Here is a 17,324-nt window from a genome sequence, read left to right on the forward strand (position 1 = left end):
TTAAAATTTATAATCAACCATGAGCCAATATGAAACAGTTGGATTAGAAATTGTCTGCATCAACCCAAGGAAACTTCCTGACAGGATCAACAACAGTAATTAAACTAATTAAACATCACCGGCAGCTAACATAATTGAATGAAGTAAATCAAAAAAGAGGAGGTAGGGAGGCATGTTTGCATTATGAGGAAGTCACAATCTTGTTGAATTAGCATTAGGCACCATGGCCTGTAGATCTTGCTTCTGAAAACTCCCTGAACTCTTTAATGACAAAATACATGGAGTGAAAGCTCTGATTAGACACAAAGATCAGCAATAATTAATCAGTAGCAGACTCATAGGAAGGTATAAGTTACAGCACTGCCCCCCAAGCAGTTCCAACACTTGCAAGAATAGATTTAGCAGACAAGCCATACTCCACACCTAAGCATGGGAGGCCAGAGGAAAGAGCCATCATTCTTTGGTTACCAGGGCTGCAGCCCAGCACATGAAATCTGAGGATACTACTCACTACAACCTGAATAATATTGCTTTGTGCATCAGCCAAGCTTCTCTATTTTTACTGCCTTTTATCAGTCTCAAATCTTCTTGTATATGTAAAACCAAGGATCTGTACAGTTTGATTTTGTCTCTCCATAAAGTCCCTTGGGAGCAAGCACAGATTGACTCTAATGCAATGCTGCTGATGGCAATGGGTGCTGCCACAGAGAACCATGGCAGCTTCCAGCTGCTCCTGGAAGCTTTTCCTCCACAGCAGCTCCATTTCCACCTTCAGGCAGTTCCTGCAGGTCAGTCACTTGCAACACTCAGCACCTAGTGTGAAATGTCACAGACCTCAGCCAACTTCCCATGAAATGGGGTGGTCTACATTAAAATCAGGTATGAAAACTAAGGTACATGATACAGCTTGCATGTGTATACAAATACACACATTCAATTAATTATGCACACTGTTTTTTTGAAGGAGAAGGTACTTGTTACTTTTGTCATAATTTTTAAAACAAGTCTCTGAATTCAACAAATCTTCTACAATAAAAATAATCTTACAAGTCTTATTTATAGAAAATTAAACATCAATGTCTACAGAAGTATTTCCTTTGAAGTTTCTTGATGGTAATGAAATTACTAATAGTATAAATGCCTCCTACTGAAAGGGTAAATTCATTCATCAATACTAGATATTTATCTAGTTGTTTATTTATTATTTATTTATTTTAATCATTCAAAGTGAGGAAACGGAATGAATGAAATATACTACTATAGCCACTTAGCATTTTATCACAAGTCAACTTGTGCAATAACCACTCAAATTTTGAACTCTACAATGAGCCAAGAACAGTTTTATAGAAACACCTCCACAACTATAGCAAATATGTGCATAAGCAGTAGCCTCTGAGCACCCAGTATTTTGTTCTTGAAGCAGCAGTGTGTAAAGCAGCACTGAGAAAAAAGGAGGCAGATCCTGACACAGTCCTCATCCTGCTGATCTCATCTGTTTCTTAATGCATCTGTTCAGGTATAGCAAGGAATCTGCGTGACTGTTTTCAACAAACAAGCATACTGTGGACACAGTCACTGGACTAGTCAATGGGGGGCAGCCATGGCTCCACTCCACAGTGTTATTTATTATCCATTGATCCAGCATTTCAGCTCCAACTGTTTGGGTCCAGGTGCCAACTGATTGAGTTTCCTCCAGAGGAATCATCTCAGACACAGACTCCAACAGCTGTTCTTCAATCTGCCTCTATACTAACAGAGCAATTCAAATATCAGGAACTACTCAAGACCTCTCCACCTGTCAATGCTATGAAGCCTTTTTTCACTTGTGCTTTGACTTTACTTCTGTAAAAAGGGAGAAAACAATAAGGCAAAACTTCAGTGAATGTCAGGTTCTCAATGCAAAACCCCGACACAGTAAAACAAAGTCTTTGCCAAGCAATTAGGATAACAGAAGATATGGAGATGACAAGAATTAAACTCAATAATTAACCACATAAAGCTGCTGATAACAAGACAGGAGAGTGCTGGACTCTTCTCCAATTGCTCCTAGCATCTCCTGCCTCACTCTTCACACAGGAGCATGACCACCTTCCTCTCCTTACTGAGAGCAGCTCAAAGCTTCAGTCATGTGGTCCTTGACTTTTAATACCTTCTCTAACAGCCCTATCAAACAGCAGCAAACAAGTGCATAAAAAATAAGAACAGATAAGAATGGTTTCTTTCAGATGATTGTGGTCCCTCACTCAGAGCTGAGTGCACCAAGAACATGAGAAAATATGTCAGATGTATGAGCAGAGGAGAAGAAAAACAGAGTTAATCTCCAGGAAATAAAGAGAAATACAATAAAAGTGTCACTATTTCTTCAGTTCAACTAACTGCCATTAACATGCAGTGGTCTGAGCATTACGTGAAAAACATAAGTGATTACAGATGTGCAAGAAGCAATCAAAGTTTTTGAAATATTTTCAGCAGTATTTTACAGAGAAATACTGAAAACATTTTCTCTATTGTCAAAATCAAGTACGAAAATCAAGTTCCTACAGTAAGATTTCAGATAAAAGTATGAAGTAAGAAGAAAACCCATAGGTCTACTATTCTTTACATTTACCCATGGCTTTCAATCAGTATAGAGCATTTGTGTTTAACAGACCAATGTAATTTAAGATTTAAAAAGCACTGATTTCTCTTTCTTGGAAAAAAGTTATTAACAAGATGACAAAAAAACCCTTTTACCTAATACACAAATTGCCTGAAACAAGTTTTTTTAAATAAACTTTACAAGTAAATGCAAATATTTATGCCAGACTGAACTTCCTCAGCTCGCAGGTGATTTTGGATAACTACGTATACACAAATAAACATCCATTTCTTGTATATTTACATGTCATTATGGATACAGCAATTGAAATATTTTAAATATATATATAAAAGTGTGGCTGATTCACCTCAAGGTACACACTTGTAGAAGATTTCACTGCAGTTTGCTTCTCTGTGCAAGTCCCCAACACCAAAATGCACACAGACTCTCCAGAAAACTTTTCAAAGTTCAACTTTTCAAAAACTTTTCACAGACCAGTAACCTCAGGAGAATACATGCATTTTCTTGGTTATCTACAAAAATAAGAGTCCTAATCACTGCATTGCTATCTCATTTTGGAGCAAGAAGACATGAAATTTTGATAAATTTTGATTTACCAGAATTCTACAAAACAGTTTAAAAACCTCGCAACTTCTTGAAGAGTTACTGGAGGAAATAATGAGTGCATGCATTTAAGTCAGTCTCTTTTGCTGCCCACCACTCCTTATGCATTGCTCTGAACTGCATGGCACGGAGGGGAGGAAAAGGCAGTCATCCTTCACCCTCCCCACCTTGATGATCTCTCTTACTGCAAATTTATTTAACAGGGCTTTGTTTGCAGACTGAAAGTTGTATTGCAGTATTCATGCAAACACTGGCACTTGAAAAAAAAAAAAGAAATCCTTTAAAATGGTTACAGTTTTAGACTTTGAGAAAGAGACTCTAATAATAACATGCTTTAGGTTTTGTTCAGCACTGAATTGGTCAGGCAGTTGGACTAGATGATTGCAGTAGGTCCCTTCCTGAAAATAGTCCATTCTCTTCTAGTTTGTTACTCACAGTGCCTTTGGATCTTAAACACTTCCAAATCCTCACACGTGAAACAGTAGTTTGAAAAACAATAGCAGTTACCTTCTAAACACAGAAAGGTACAGCTCACAAACTGTAACAAGGAATTTTCAGTCCCATCCCAAAAGCACATTTTTACAGTCATGCAGTGGCTGAAGCTGGAAAACAGTTGCAAGGGATGTTAAATAATATCCAGAGTGCACAGCTGAAAAACCATGGAAAGAAAAAAAAAATTCAGACTGGAAAAGTCTGTTTAATAGATAAAACTTCAGCTGTTCCTTTTATATTATCCCCTTGTGTCTGACATGTTAGCCCATTAATATCTGAACTGTATCAAATAAAATGCTACAAGACCTTCCACTAAAAAGTATTATAAGAAATTGATTCTGAACATTAAACATCTGTAACTTTCTTTTAGTCTGACTCATTTTTTACATTGATATTTCATGATTACAGTTTACACTGGTGTTTATGCTTTTGCTGCCAAGCGTTCCCTGTTTCCTCTGTACAGCCTTCAAATGCTCCAAGGTACTCCTACAGCCAACATCTTCCAAATGTAGTTTTTAATACTGCCCCTCAGAATCAATGCATCTCCCATGTGTGTATCCTAAAACCTGATATGCTCATTCAGTGCCCACATATGCTTGTTGAAACTGAGTGGAAACATTCAACCATGAAACTCCTGAATAAACTCTGGATACACAAATCATTGAAGACAACTAAGAAAAGGAAATATTATTTTGCAGGAAGCAATCCCCACATCTCCTAATTTGTCAGTCCTGGTCTAAAGAAAACCCAAAAAACCCCAAAACAAAACCCAAAAATAAACAAACAAACAAAAAAACACCAAAAAACTCAGATAAACTTATCTTAAGTAAAAATACATAATAAACCTCTCCATGCCAGTTTTAATGAAAACACTATTTGCCCAAAACCCTACCAAAATTTTACAACTGCCTTAGTTTGATAAAATATGCTGCCTTCCTTCCCTTTTGTAACTTAGATCTCTATACAAAATACTAAACCCAAAAGCAACAAAAGTTCAAATAAAAATTTCTTTGAGGAATAGTTCTTACTGTTTTCCTGCCAATAGGAGTCTCAGTACCAGTCTCTCAATCTTTGCATGGTCTGTTTCTCTGAACAAACTCCATCTCTCTGAAGACTACCGAAAAATGAAGCACGGCTCTGCTGCTTTCGATGGCTGCTGCCCCAAACCATTGCAAACACACATCTGCATCTTCACTTGCTAAAACCCACCACCACAGCTCCACAAACACCTACTCAGACTCCTCCACAAACTGCCAATATCAGTTTGCTACTTCTACAAAGGCACAGGGAACAGTCAAAGCTGAGATCCAGCACCCGCTCTCGGCTGACGCAGGGGTTCATTCTTCTGCCACAGCAGAGCCAGCTAAACCAGAGATGCACCAACCATCCCCTCAGGGGACACAGACTGCCATCCTACACTTGGGTTTACTTTACTCCAGTTGTAAAGATGTAGAGATTAACAGGACTGGATATGACATAAAACCATATGTTAAGTGATTTCAAAGCTAGTCCCTAAATAGGGAGGGTTTAACTAGAGCATTTCAAGTTGCATCCTTTTTCATGCTAATTCCTGCCAGATTTTGAGTAACAACGTTCAAAATTTACAAATTGAAATATCTGAAACGTGGAATAAAGTTTGATCTTGTTGTTGTATGCCTATTTTGTTTGGTTAGTTTTATGAAAAATGTAACATTGAGAAATGTAACATTAGGACTATTGAGTTGGAGCAGGCCACCTCAAACAGGAGTACCACTGCATAGGAAATAGATTCTAAGCCCAGTTTTGTACCTGAATTTCTCTCTTTGTACTTATGTTGGCATTTTACATATTATGAGTTTCTATTTAATTAATGAATTATATGATTCCAGAAGAATGGAATATCAGACCCATGTGAGACATAATATACAAAGAAGAATAAACCAAATTATATTATTTTATGTTAAATTTTATTCATTCTGGAATGAAACAAGATTCAGTAAGGTTTGTTCTGGTTTTAAATAGCAAAGACCTCTGTACAAAGAGCATTATCCCAACAATTTAACCTCAAAAGCACTAAAAAGCACTAAAAATATGTTGGTTCACGTGAAAATTCCAAAGTGTTTTAGATGCATCACAAACACTTGCTTCAGCTGAATCTCACAACTCAAACATCACCAAGTGAAATATTTCAGGTTGAACTAATCACCTTTGCTAGAAAATACATGTCTAACTCATCTTCAATATTGGGAGAATGAGAAAATGCTGAGATATTTATCCATAGACAGCATGAATCTCAAATGTCCTGTGTGCTCTAGGTTCTAATTTTAGATTGGTTTGTTGGGCTTTTTGCAGCTCTTTGAACACATGATCAGCACTCAAACAAGTAAACATCAGGTAGATAGCTTGGCACTGGCTGGTGAACATCACTTACAATTGTTCTCCTGCTTAGTAAATTGGATTCATCATGGTTTGGACAGTCATTTATTGTGGATGCCATGGGACAGGGAGAGAGAAACGGCAAGCGTTTCTCACAGCGGCTTGTGAGAAGTTTTAGGGAGCTGGAAAGATGTGATAAATGTTGACTATAAGCAATATGCAGGTGCTGTTTTTCTTCTTCATTTTTCTGTTCCTCTCAAGGACAGTGAGTGAGAAAGATGCTTTTGTTAGTTAGCCAATAGAATAGAATCTATCGTACCACTCTATAAAAAACGTGCGGTTCTTTTGAATAAAGTCCTTCTTGGCCTTTGATCCTGCCTCTCGTCTGTTCCTGCCCCAACCTCGGCGCACGAGTGACAATTTATTGGTAAAATGCACAATACATGAATTCAGGGAAAGCTCAACTAATTTAAAATTGGAAAAAGCAGCACCAATGACGGTGCTTGAAATTTATAATTGGACTCCACTGTTTTGTAGTAGTCTACCACACATTTCTCTATCCAGTCCTCTATTAGCCTCTTACATCTTATTTCATTTTTTAGTGGATGAATCAAAGGAAAAACTTAGCAACTGGATTATGGAGTTCAGGCTTTTCCTGTCAGAACAGATCTTCAATGGCTCAAAGCTGAATAGACAAATTCTTTGAGAGGACAGGGCATTCATACACTAAGTAGCAACTATGATTAAGAAAGCAGGAGTAGGTTTTTTTTTTTGTTTTAAAGTACATAAGAAGAGAGAGACAAATGCAATGCAAGAAGTCAATAATGTACCCATCCAGTTCTTCATTTTCTACTAAAATTCCCTGAAACACTTGGTAATGCCCTCAGCAGAATGGCTGTAATGGACTGCAGGGCTGTGACCAACACATGACGAGTTTAGGGAATTGGATGAAAACTTTGTTCTTAAGTAGCTCTGCTAAGGTATTAACAGCACTGTCTGAACAGCTCACTCTCTGAAAAGTATTTGAAATGTCATTGTGTTCTTTAATCTTTAAAATATTATCCGTGGTTAGTGCTAATTAGAAGATTCAATCTCTGGGCTCAGTGATGAATAGTGATCCTTTAGATTTCCATTACCCCATAGCAGGGAGGAAAAAAAATATACATAAAAACCCCACATTCTTAGTACAAGGGCACAGTACTTAAATGACTTAGAAAAGAAGGCTGAAAACAGTGGTCTGCATTTATTCAATGAGAAATTCTAGCAGTAATAAGAGTTTTTAAAAAAACAATTATATGAACCATTTTTCCTTCTTCCAGTTTCTTTTTATATTGAAAAAAATAGAAATATTCTTTCTAGTACTCAGACTCTCCCTGCTCTATTTTTAAATAAAAATGAAAAATAGAGAAATCATTAAAAATACTTGTTAAAAAAAAATAAGGTATTTTGAGTATTTGGAAACACAGAAGAACCCGAAAATTTTTGAAAAATATCATACTTATTCTGCCTACCACTCAAAGAAAAAAAATTAAAAGGTGTGCTAGAAGGAGCATAATGGCTTTAACACCATTCTCTTGGTTTCTAGAAAGTAAATTTCTTTTTAAATATTTCTCAAAACAGTCAGTTTTCCATATAATTACACACTTAGAGCACACTAAAAACCAGTTGTGCCGAGCACTTGGAGATTTTATGGAGAAATTTAAAAAAACCAACATGCAATGTAAGTGCAATTTAGAAGTGTAAGTTATAGACTTAAAGCATAAGGTAGAAAGTGCTGCTACACATCTGGTCCTAGCACGAGGCATCTGATTTGGATCAGGGCTCTGAGCACTGCAGGGGAAGTGAAGGATTCAGCTTTCTAGTCCAAATGCTGGACATTGCACACCTCAAAAAAATGCAGCTAATCTGCTCAAGAAGGGCACAACAGCCTGAAAGCTCCTGGAACATTTATCTTTTAGGTCCCAGTAGCAGCTACCAGAGAAAGCTGGGGGCCAGGCAGAGGTATGTGCACAAAAATTTTGCTGACAGCATGAAGACCATATGGCTCCATGTTTGCCATGTGCCAAGGACTAGCCTAAATCAATCAGACTGCAACAGAGAAGTGTAGGGATCCAGATGTTTTAATTCACTCAAGACAGCAAATCCCTTCCATTTAAAATAGCATGCCTTCTTCCCACAAGCTGCTGGAAGGACTTCAGATATTTACCCTCTTGATCAGCGTGGTTAAAGAAACAAATGCAAGATTGAGAGACTGTACTTGGAAACAGATGAGCAAGCTCTGAGCCTCTGGGTCTCTCTAATGTTGGATGCTCCAAACAGGGAGGGAAAAAAGAAAAAGGGAAAAAAAAAATCTCGTATTCTCTATCAAGCCATTTCAGAACTTCTCCCACATTGGGTGACCTCTTCTAGACACAATCAGAAGTCACCCAATTTTAAAGTTGTTAAACCATTTAACAGGTGTCTAGAATACAATCACCTTCAAATAAGGTTTCCATACTTAAAAACTAAGTAGAAATCAGCAGGATGTCAACAGTTCTGAATGTTTTTTCCTCATTTCTCCCATTCCCTCTCTATTTCCCAGTCTTGATACTTGAAAGACAAATATTTTTCTCAAAGAAAAAAATATGCAAAAACATATCCTGTACATAACATGCATAAATTTTCTATGTAAATAAACATAGGAGCCATGACTTATTTTGTCAACAATATTTCATAAAGAAAATGCCTTCCAAAATAATTTGAATTAAGAAACAGTGTTGAGTCATTCTGTACTCCTTTCCTGCGGCAGCTGTGATTCAATGAAGTTGGGGCTACATAAAAAGTTGTAAAATTACATTTGCAATTCCAAACATGACATATATTTACCAAAATGTCTGTGTATTAGAAACTAATGTACTTTGCTTAGTATATTTGATTTTACTAAGCATAGTCTTTGTTGGTGGTTTGAATTTACCACATCTGCTCTTGCAAATTAGAAAATTAGTTTTTCCAAACTAATGGTTTCAAATGCTGCAGAATTTTTAATTTTGGAGAGAAGTTACCAAAGAAATTTTTTTAACATTATCACTTCTATTTTCAAAGCATTTGGAAAGCATAGTGCTGTACATGCTTCTTACTACTCCTATTCAAAAGTTCTAAGGAGGAGCATTCTCCCATTCAGCACACTGCTGTATTTCACAGCTTCTTAAAAACCGGATCATTAATTTTATGTGAAGCCTTGAATAATTACTTCATTTAGAGCATTTCAGCACTAAAGGCTTTTTTCATTCAACCTCCAATTACAGACAACAGTGATTACCTACTCCTTAAAAATATAACTAGCTGATTAAGAAAAAGAAGAGATCAAAGCCCTTGAAGCACATATCCTTGGGATTGCAACAATCACTTCAGTGACTTAAGAAGATTCTGCATTCACACAACACATGTAAGCTGTCAACTCCTCTAACTGTGAAGTTGTTTCAACCACAATAAAGAGAAACCGTCATGAAAGGCAGAAGAAGGCTCTTTTCACTTTCTGAAAATGCCAAGAGCTTCTGGGTGCCAGCAGTATGTGCTGTGAGAAACACGGCTTCTTCGCACATCCTTCAGCTCTAAGCAGCAAACTCAGCATGGTCTCAGACTTTATCAGAGCTTTCCATAGCTGGGCTTGCCATCAATTATTCCCATTCCTCTTGATCACATGAGCCTCAAAGGGTTAGATCTCCGTGATGCATCCTAAAGTCCTCTCTGAAGCTTCTGACCTTTCTGCTCTCTATGTAATTGACAAGGCTAAGGAAAGTCATTGGAGAATGCCTTTCCTGCTCTCAGATTTCCATAGTTCACCAGGTTAGGGTACCTAGCTCCACAGCAACCATCAAGGTCACCACATCTCTAAGACAGGCTTGGACCAAGACCAAGGCAATGGTACACAATCTACAGCCCAGTTGTCATGGAGATTTGGCTTATCAATGGAGGAGAAAGCACTTTCTTCAGGGCTGCCCAAGATCACTCCCAGAGCAAAGATCCAAGAGAAGGGTTTTCACACAAAACCTTGCACCTTCAGCAATAAAGATACTTTTCTATGATCTTGTCTTCTTTAACATAAATAGACACTGACATGCAAATATATGTGTATGCAATTATTTGGAAAATTCCTAAACAAAACACTCCCCCTTCATATGCCCTTCTCTTCCTGGGAAGGGGATGAAAGCAACAGCATTTGACAGCTGTTAGGCAAGTTGTTTAATGCATTCCTGAAAGTGTTTAATGAACACTTCACACGAACAATAATTTCCTCTAAACCTACTACCTCAGCTACATATAAAACTGCATTGCTCTGGCTGCTGGGCAAGATGGAAGGATGCTTAACTCTTGTTTTGCAAGGTTTACCTTAAAAGCTTTAAAAAAACCCAAAAATACTCATGGAAAGGAAGAGAAAGATGACATGCAGCAAAGTCAAGATCAAACAGGGCATCTAGGAAGATGCTAAGCTTCAACTTGCCAAATTTCTGACACATTACACCTCAGGGGTGAGATCAGACACCTTGTGAAGGAGATGGGTGTGACCAGGTCTTCACATGATGCCGAGGGATCTGTGGCCCATGGTAGCAACACCATTTATGGGATATTGCAGGTTCTTACATTACACAGTTCTTCCACAGGTTAACCAAAATCTTTCCTACCTAACAGCATTTCTGAGGTGCCAATTTAGCAACTACCTAACTCTGCAGACCCAGCAAAGTTATCAAAGTTCTGCTCCAGTACTATTCCCCCTCATTTACCTATCAGAGTTCATGACAGCATGTATAGATGATCTAATTTGACAATTCAGTGGCCCCTATTCCTACATGCCCTCCATTTCTTCCATACTTCCTATTTATGAGCAAGCACTAGAAAGTACTTCTATGGAAACTTGAGGTTGGTGCTTTGTACCTTTTAATTGTAAACTTGCAATTTTTCTTTTTTTTTACACATTCTACTTCACTCTTTCTCTTCTGCTCCTACAGTGATCCATCTGTTGTAGAGATCCCCCACACTCAGAGCAAAATAGAAATATCTCATGGGAGAGCAGGGGTTATGCACATTCATGTGCATGCAAGATCCTGAAGCCTCTTTCATCATGCCTAACCTAAGTTGCTTACACAAACACCCAGCATGGTAGAAGTAGCATAAAAAACAGGGTGGAAGGTGATTTTCACCACTTCCATTTCACATACTCTCTTGACTTCTTTCATGCTGGGTCACATTTCAGAAATACTCTCACACTGTTACTTCTGCCCCATCTGCCTCGTGCCATTCCAGCTACCACAGCATCAATTTTCTTTGCTCACTGGGAGCACCTTGCTGATCAAGATCCATGACTCACAATCTAAAGAGACTTACTGAAAAGGACGACACTGCCTTATCTGTCAAATACACCAACTCTGCAAATAAACTAGTTGGAGAGTTCATCTGATGGTCATATCCCAACTACGTTTGGCATTTCCCTCATTATTTAGATAAAAGCACTGTGAGCATACATATTTTCACAAAAACCATGCAGCGTTATACTTGCACATGTGCCTGGCTTCTCTGTGAGTACAAGACCAAGCAAATACAGATAGAAAGCCCTCCTACAGGCTTGGGCCCCTCTAAAGCTGCATCCACAGCAAGTTCTAAGTTTCGATGTCAGATTAAAAGACACCACATCTTAGAAAACAAGGCATTTTAGAATTTTTTCATGATACTGTGCTATACAAGTATCAAAAAAGCATCAAATAATATTTTCCCTGTTTATGGATGTAAGACTTCAATCAGTCAACTAAGAGATCAAAACATTAATTTCTTCCATAAAATCTTGCCATTCACTATTTACTCTATTACACAAATTTCGCCACTTCTTAAATACAATTTTGTTTTATTTCTTCCTGTTCTTCAGGACAGGAAGCATTTTAGTCTTAGTAAGACAAATACCCTTCACCAAAAAAAACCCCAAGTGCTTTAGGTCACAGTCTCATTTTTCTTTTTAAAACACAGACAGTGAATTTCTAGAATTTTAAGTGTTTTTTGGAAGGAACATAATCTATTCCTCTAAACACAATATTTGCATTTTAGTTCAGTGAATAGAGAGGAATGCAGGCATCTCTAAAGACCTGTAGAAGTCCAGTCAAATGTAGATTACTGATCTGTGAACTGAGGCAACCAATTACAAAATTCAGGCATTCTAGGATAACCACAGTCAGCTTCAGAACAGACAGTACCTTGAACAGTAAGTTTCTCCACCTAGAAGAGATCCAGCCCTCATGGCCTTTTGATAATGGACACAGCAGCAGTAACCACCTTTCAGGTAACACTTGCAGCTTGAGTTAAAATACAGAGGAGGAAAACCCTAAGTGTTGGCATTTGTTCAATTAGGGAACCCCATCTTTCACATTTAAGAAAGTGTCCTAGGTAGAGGATTTCCTGGTTAACAGCATTTGCTATCTCCCCTCCCAAAGTCAAGACACTATGAAGTTAGAGAGTCAAGTATCATTAAACAAAGTGTCTTGCAAGACACAAGATTGTGGAAGAAAGAGGGAAATTCTTGGGTATTGTCACAAGCACTTACCTGGGAAAGGGCAGGACCAGTATTCCAGATACAGCTCCCTGGAACTAGTGACTATTTCACACCAGATCACCACGGGATAATTCTGACTCTCTAAACACCTGCTGGCACCAAGCTGCTCTGTTTGAGGAGGATGGGTGGCTGCTGGTCTAACACAGGAGAGCCTCTGCCTTAGTAATAAGGGCAGTTACCTGGAGAGGTAAATTCAATCCTTTTCAGCCAGAGACCACAACCAGGACCTCTTGCTTTTTGGAGAAGCATTCTAAGGCTTTCTGTTCAGTAAAAAAGCCAGTGGGGGCATAGCTCCAATTCAGCTGAAGTTATGCAGACCAGGTCACACCCGACTTAAAAAATTTACTCAGACAGATGAAAGATTACAGGTGTCCAAAAACCTGTATCTCAACAGGTGAGGGAGAGGTGAAAAGATTCTACAGACATTTCTAAGCCTGTGGTTTCACTAATTTATTATGCCAGGGATCTTTCACACTAATGAGGAGTTATCCAATGATTGCAGGTGCCAAACCTGGTTACCTGCAACGTAATATTTTGAATTTGTTACAGATTTAGGAGAAATTAATTCAGCCAAGGCATACTTTGATACACTGAAAGGTACACCGCTAAAATTAGTTATTATATTATGTTTTCTTAGCTACCACACAAATTTTACTGGCCACATCTTGTGCAGCTTTGTTTCAAAGTCATCCCAATCTTCTGGCTCTGATCCCAGCAAGACATTTTAAGACTCACTACTTCTACAGACATAATCTGACACTGAAGATTCTTAGCCAAATAAACATGACTAGTATCAAAGATTTTGCTTGAGCAACATAGTGAGTGTAATGACAGAAACATGCAGAAGATAAAACATCACAAGACTGACACACAGCACAGTCAGCAGTCTGGCAATAGTTAAAGAAAGTCTCTGTGTAGGCACTAGCAGATGTAAGTTACTTCTGCCAGGATAAGCCTTAAGACTTCATCTTTATTGAAACTGGCTTTGCTGACATGTGCTTCAAAGCCATTGTGTGAATACTCTCCAAAAAAACTGGAAAGAACAAAGGGAAACATGGAATACAGGATGAAGCCTTATTTATCATCCACTTATGGAGCTCAGGCTGCATGAACAAAATACACAGTCATGATATATAAATGCAGCTGTCTTATTTTTCAGACTTAAAGACCTCAGACTAAAAATGGTTTCCTTTCCCTTCTTCTCCATCATGCCTACTTAATTCATGAGAATCAACTGACTAAAATGCAGAAGGACCAATATTCTTATTTCACTTGAGATTTAAAGAACAGAAGTCTTTTCCTTGCAGTGCAAGGAATGGAAAAACACTTGAGCCTTTTAGCTGATGATGTGCTTACAGTTCCACATATGAATATTTTGGACTTCAACCTAGCCCTTTTTACTTGCATACAAAGTTTTTCATTGCTGTTCTGTTATTTGGCAAACCTACTTGGGCAATGTCAATTAACAAGGAGCAATGTTAATTTCTCCTTTTCCTCAAATTGATGAAAAAAATGTTCTTTTTAAGGAAAAAAAAACCCAAAACCATCAGAAATTCTGTCTGGATTGCAAATTCTTTCCTGGTCAAAACAACCTGTTTCTATACAGCATTGAAGTGATTAAAGAGTATTCTGCAAGACACAGTGACTTACAGAATGGAAGGTTATGTGAGAAAAACAATCAATCACAGGACTGTTTTATTATTTTAAAGCTGGGCTTAAAAACAGAGGACATCACATACCAATATCTGTAAAACTAATATCATACAAACAAAAAATAACTCAAAGAACTAGTTCTGACTAGCTTGGTAACTAGGCATTAAGTACTGTGCTTGGAGACCTGGCCAATGTGGAGCCATATTTATGTGAAGCTGAACTGTCTGCAAATTGAGGTGCAAGTTTTCCTCCATATGGAAAGAGCTGCTTTCAGCATTACCTGCTCAGAACTACAAGTACAGATAAAAATAGCAGCAGGTGAAACACCTGTGTGTATCAGTAACAATGCTAAGGGTCATAGCTGTTTTATGCTGCCTTGACTTGAGGAGGTAATCAAGCATGAACAGAGATGAGCAATGAATTTACTCACTAGGAATGATTAGCATACAGTAAAGGGGAGGTAAAATTATACTAAACTATACAAATGAGAACCATTCTAAACATACTTTAATAATATAATTTTCTCCTAGAAGCAAACAGAATTTTTTTAACTAGCACAGACTAATAAACAGCCCTGTGCATTGCTTGCTGCTTGTCCCCTCTTGACAGGATTCAGAGGCAGGGTGGAAAGGAAGAAGGCAGAGATCCAAAAGTTAGAGCTTAGGTGGCTTTATAATACTGCTCATATCCAAGGGTTTCATGTTGGGAGTCACAGATATCAGTGCTCATCTAGTTTTATGAGATGCATTTTACAGAATGTAACACTTGTAGTCCTTGAAAACATGATGCTGTGTCAATTTTAGGGAGCCAGACTTTTGGTTATAAACTTCTGAAAGCATCAGAAGACCATGACATCTGCAAGAACCTGCTACATAGAAGTAATTCGTAAGGATTTATTCTTGTTGAATAAATAATGATAATTTTGGGCTTATAATAGGAGTCCTGGAAATATATTTACACTGCATAAATGAGTAATTTTTTCACAGAGGGGTTAACTTTTAATAAAGAGTGTAATGCTGTGCCTGAAACCTATTCTTCAGCAGAAAAGTGAAAACAATCAGTAAGGGTCCTGTGACCCTCCCTCATGCAGTCCTTTGGCACAGGGGATCTGGGGCTGTCACCCTGTCAACTCTTAAGCACCACCACGCTGCCAGCATGCAGGCATCTGTTTCAGCTTTCAGGTCCTCATGCACAAAATATGCTCCCCTGAGGATAAAGCCCAAAAAAATCCCCAACCTTCTTCAAATGAAAGTGTCAGAGGTCTATGGCCTGGGCCTATGGATCTCAAAAACTTCCAGCAACTCCAGTCATTTGTGTGGCACTTTTACACTTAGAATACACCTCAAGGAAGAAATCTGATTCCTTCTCTTGGCATTCTTTCAAATACCTTAATTATTTGGCAATGTTGCTGCATAGATAATGAGATATATATATATATATATAAAAAAATAAAAGGCAACACTACTTATTTCTACCAGCCTTGGCTCTCAATTCCATGTGCCACAGGACTGTGAAATCCATTTGCTGCACTAGGTTGCCCACGAGATGGTCATCTGAAATGTGCATAACTCACCACAGTCAATCATGTGCAGTTAATTTTTGTTAAACATGTGATAAACCACTGAAACAAATTACCTTCTTTATTTAGCAGTATGCCTTGAGAACAGATTTACTGATTTAAGGGGACAGCTCTGTCTGTTAGCCCATTAGATACACATTGCTAGAAGCACCCCAGGCATCCCATTGCCAAACAAATGACTTAAGTTATCAAAGGCTCTTCAAATAATATCAGTTCCTTCTGCTCTTGATTATTGAAGAATGGCCCCATAAAATATCACCCATTATATCAGATCACCAAAAAAGGGAAAAGCAAACAATAAGAAGTTCCACTTCATATCAACTTCTCACTAAAACTCATCTTCCATATACCTGCCAACATTTTTGAAATAGTTACACCACCCTGATTATTTCCTCACAGCAAAAGTTTTCAGAATGATCTTTCACAACAAACCACATCAGAGCTGGCAGGGCATCCCAGTGCAAGAAGACATTGATACCTATGCATGGGCAATGAAAAATTCAATGTTCTGACTCCAGCTGTTTCCTGTATCTAGCTTGGAGGAATAATTACTTCTTTTCTCTCCCTCTTTTTATTTTGAAACACTGAAACACTGGTTTGTGATTTTATTCTTCCTTTTTCCAAAACCATTTCATTTTGTCTTAAAAAAACAAGACACTATAAAAGCACAATAAATTAAAGCAGGAAGCGTTGAGCAAATGCATGAAACTACATAGCTGGTCAGTCTGTAAAAAAAAGAACCCAAAACACAATGTGGTACGTGAAATAGTAATGTCAGATGAAAATAGATCTTTACAGAATAAGGCTGCTGTTCCAAAAAAAAAAAAAAAAAAATTGGACCTGAAAGCTTTTGTATACCTCAGGGAAATAGATACCTTGCAAGTTCAGTTCTGCTCAGCCCACTTGTGTCTCCTAGAAATGCATCTATCTGCCAGCTAAGAGCAAAAGCTTTATTCTTCCAAAAAAATATATTCATTTGATTTCATACACTGCTCTAGGCTCCCAACTTTAAAAGCAATGCCAGCACTCAAACACTCTTAGCTTATGCTTTTAGTCCTTGGCAGGTAGATAACACAAGAAACCGGCAGCAGAATTCTGCATTTGTCTTCCAATCCACTTATTTCATGCGTCTTTGTTCAAACACCCATCCCACTGGCAAGTTCCCACCATGCTTCTAAGCCTCCCCTGAACTTGCAAAGCTGGAGTGACATGGCCTAAACAAAGCCAGCAGCCAGCAGTACGTGCTGTCACTGGGAGTTGTGTCAGAGCTGGGACGGGAAACGCCATCCTGGCAGCACCCTAAGGAGCCTATTTCAGTCACCCTTGGAAACTGCTCCTCTGAGATTTCTTACAGGGCTAATTGCAGGTACACGTGCAGGCTAGACATCAACCTATTCTTCCAACTGACTTACTGGTTTCTTTTATTATTTATATGATTTTATGAGAAAAACTGCATACACAGGAGCAAA

The 17,324-nt window shown here is 38.1% G+C and overlaps 1 protein-coding gene across 7 annotated transcripts in view; it reads right to left on the reverse strand.

Annotated features, from left to right (window-relative positions):
• The window catches only part of PDZRN4 (PDZ domain containing ring finger 4), a 264,705-nt gene that overhangs the window by 211,024 nt on the left and 36,357 nt on the right, over positions 1–17,324 (reverse strand). The gene's annotated exons all lie outside the window — the stretch shown is intronic.

The sequence above is a fragment of the Haemorhous mexicanus genome, chromosome 5 (genome assembly GCF_027477595.1).
Source record: "Haemorhous mexicanus isolate bHaeMex1 chromosome 5, bHaeMex1.pri, whole genome shotgun sequence".
Classification (NCBI taxonomy): domain Eukaryota; kingdom Metazoa; phylum Chordata; class Aves; order Passeriformes; family Fringillidae; genus Haemorhous; species Haemorhous mexicanus.